General features: G+C 40.8%; 1 long non-coding RNA gene across 1 annotated transcript in view; it reads right to left on the bottom strand.

The window, feature by feature from the left end:
* Positions 1-1,773: 1,773 nt before the first annotated feature.
* LOC108531514 (uncharacterized) overlaps positions 1,774-3,116 on the bottom strand; it is a 21,452-nt gene continuing 20,109 nt past the window's right edge. Inside the window, exon 3 of the long non-coding RNA XR_001886180.1 lies at positions 1,774-1,873. This is a non-coding gene — a long non-coding RNA (uncharacterized LOC108531514). The remainder of the gene's footprint in view (positions 1,874-3,116) is intronic.

The raw sequence follows: 3,116 nt of genomic DNA, 5'->3' as shown, positions 1-3,116 counted from the left end.
AAATGCAGGTCCCAGAAGAATCTGGCATCCAGGTGAAGTTTTTTATCAATTAATGTAATCTAGCCTTTTACTAAAAGGACACTTGGGACCTCAGGCAAAGACATCACCAGCTTGATTGAGGTTAGGGCTTATTATTTATACACAAAGATGAAGCCAGGAATTGTATGTGTCAATGCCAGATTATCAGTGGAAGATTGGTACCTTTCAGGTAGCTAAAGCTACCTGAATCAAATTAGGAATAAAACCCAGTTTACCAATGAGCCAGGACTGGTGGATCAAAGCTGGTTTAATTTATAGGAGACTTTAAGGTAAATTGGTTTGGAATCTGAAATCATAACTACCATTCTTTCCCTATTTGTATTTAAAGGATCTGTCTCCAGCAGGACTAGAAAATCGTATGTGGCATTACCTATAAACCCCCTCTAGCTATATAGATTAATATAGAATCATCTTTCTTTATGAGTTTTCCACCAATACACTTTTGTAGATATAAGCAAAGCTTTCCATCAGAGCAAATTGTTTCAGGTCCCACTGCCACCAACAGATGACATCAGTGGTTTGCATATTCAGCAGTCACACTGTTTTTTTTTTTTTTTTTGAGACAGAGTCTCACTTGCTGCCCAGGCTGGAGTGCAGTGGCGTGATCTTGGCTCACTACAACCTTTGCCTCCCAGGTTCAAGCGATTCTCCTGCCTCAGCCTCCTGAGTAGCTGAGATTACAGGCACGTGCGACTATGCCTGACTAATTTTTCTGTTTTAGTAGAGATGGGGTTTCATCAGTCGTGGCCAGGCTGGTCTCGAACTCCTGACCTCAGGTGATCCACCCACCTCGGCCTCCCAAAGTTCTGGGATTACAGGCACGAGCCTCTGGGCCTGACCAGCTGTCATACTCTTTATTGGTCTGTGTTTATTATTAAGCTGTTTTAAGTACATTATTAAATGCATACTATTTGAAAAGTACTACTGATAAAATATTGAAAGCGTTCACACCTGGAGACTTAAGATTATAAGGAAAACAAAGGAAGTGACTTGTAAAAATTGAAAGTGGTAAGGAAATGACAAATGCAGCCTAAGCAGCTGAGATGAGTCATTTGACAGTAGGAATGATTCTCAAAGATAAACAGTGAAACATCAGTGAACAAAAAAGTCTATGCAACTGACAATAGAAGGCAAGACAAGGAAAAGAGATGCATGTGGTTGAAAGATGGACCCTATTATTAGATGAGGTAGATTTTTTAGGCTTTAGTTTATTAGACTAAGTATTCTAAAGCCAAGAGTTAGTTAGAGAACTTGAAGACAGAACAAGGTGATGCTACTGCCAAGGAAACTTCTGTCTTAAGCTGTGTATGGTTGAATGGGTTCATGGCCATTTGAATCTGCACAAAATCAAAGTGAGAAGAGACAAATCTATGTGGGAAGGCAAGACATCTAAGGAGATACCAGAAACTAGTTTCAGAGGCCCTCAGAGCTCCGGGTGGGGAGTAACTGTCTCAAGAACTTCAGATGCTTACAGAACAAACAACAGCTAGGAAAATGTGTGTCTGGTTTTAACGCTTCAAAGTCATGACCCATGCCCATTTTGGTAGGAATGTACCCAGAGGCTGCAGACTAAAAACAGGTTCTCTTACTTCAGATTTATGAAAGGCTTTTCAAAGAGCCTTTTAGAACTGGAACATAATTGCGTAGGTAGACAGACTTCTGAAAATCGACTGAATTTGTTATCCCTTTTGCTCTATATTACCGCTACAAATTCAACATACTTGCTTTCTCTGTTGTCATAGATATCGTTAGTAAAATGCTCTAGACATGACCAAGGGCAATGCCTACGGATGTGCAACTAGAAAAGCTCTTCTCAGGATGTGCTCCATGAGTTCTGTAGGGAAAAAAAAGAAAAAAAGATTCCATGATCTAGTAGGTTTGGAAATGCTAAAATAGTCAGTTAATAACATTTGAATGTGTTTATTTTTGAGGAAGGTAAGTGAAAATGATTGTCATTAGAGTACATCTACCTGACTTCCAACTACAGGGAGCATCACTGACAGTGGGCACCAGCCACTGTCCTCTAAAACTATCACCCCATTCGTGATGGGCCCGGTTTCCCAGAGGCTGTTCTCAGGCAATGAACAAGAGCAATAGCATAGTAAGTTAGGCCCATTCCTGGAAGACACAAGACTGTTGGACAGCCAGCTTTGGCTCAAGGACTTCCAGACAGCGGTGCTGAATGTTTAGACTTCACAGCAGTTGAAAACACTTCAACTCTATTTTTCTTATCTCTCTCCTTTTCTAAGGGTCAGACTTCATTATGATCTGACAGCTCTCCCAGCCACTCCCAACTCCTCCTCTAATTTATTTCTTAGGCATTTCCCCAATACAATTCTTCCCTATTCATTTCTATCTCGGTGTCTGCTTCTTAGACAACCCAGACAATTACAATAACTCATAAACCTCTGTGCACACAAAAAATAGCGGCTGAATATATAAAGCAAAACTTATTAGGAATAAAAGACCCGTACACAAGTGTAATATTACTGGGAAATTTTAATATAACTCTTTCATAATCAGTCATAAGTAACAGGCAAAAATTAAAAACATAAAGAAATTTATGAACCTATAATCTCTCAAATAGATAATAAAAATTATTTTTTAGGTTGATGGAACAAAGAAAGGAGAGTTTATTTCTATCATCCAATAGAGTTAGAATAGAGTTATAATAAATAATAAGTGATGAAGTTAATACTTTGAAATTATGAAATACATCCACAAACTTTGGAACAAAGAGGCAATCAAAACTGAAACCTAGCATAACGAATCCTCAGAAGACAACGTAGAAACTTAAATGCTTGCCGGGCGCAGTGGCTCACGCCTGTAATCCCAGCACTTTGGGAGGCCGGGGCGGGTGGATCACAAGGTCAGGAGATCGAGACCATCCTGGCTAAGACGGTGAAACCCCGTCTCTGCTAAAAATACAAAAAATTAGCGGGGCGCGTTGGCAGGGGCCTGTAGTCCCAGCTACTCGGGAGGCTGAGACAGGAGAATGGCGTGAACCCGGGAGGCGGAGCTTGCAGTGAGCCGAGATCACGCCACTGCACTCCAGCCTGGGTGATGAGCAAGACTCC

Source organism: Rhinopithecus bieti, unplaced genomic scaffold (genome assembly GCF_001698545.2).
Source record: "Rhinopithecus bieti isolate Rb0 unplaced genomic scaffold, ASM169854v2 scaffold_9670, whole genome shotgun sequence".
NCBI classification, from domain to species: Eukaryota; Metazoa; Chordata; class Mammalia; order Primates; family Cercopithecidae; genus Rhinopithecus; species Rhinopithecus bieti.
This window is presented reverse-complemented; position numbering and strand designations above follow the sequence as displayed.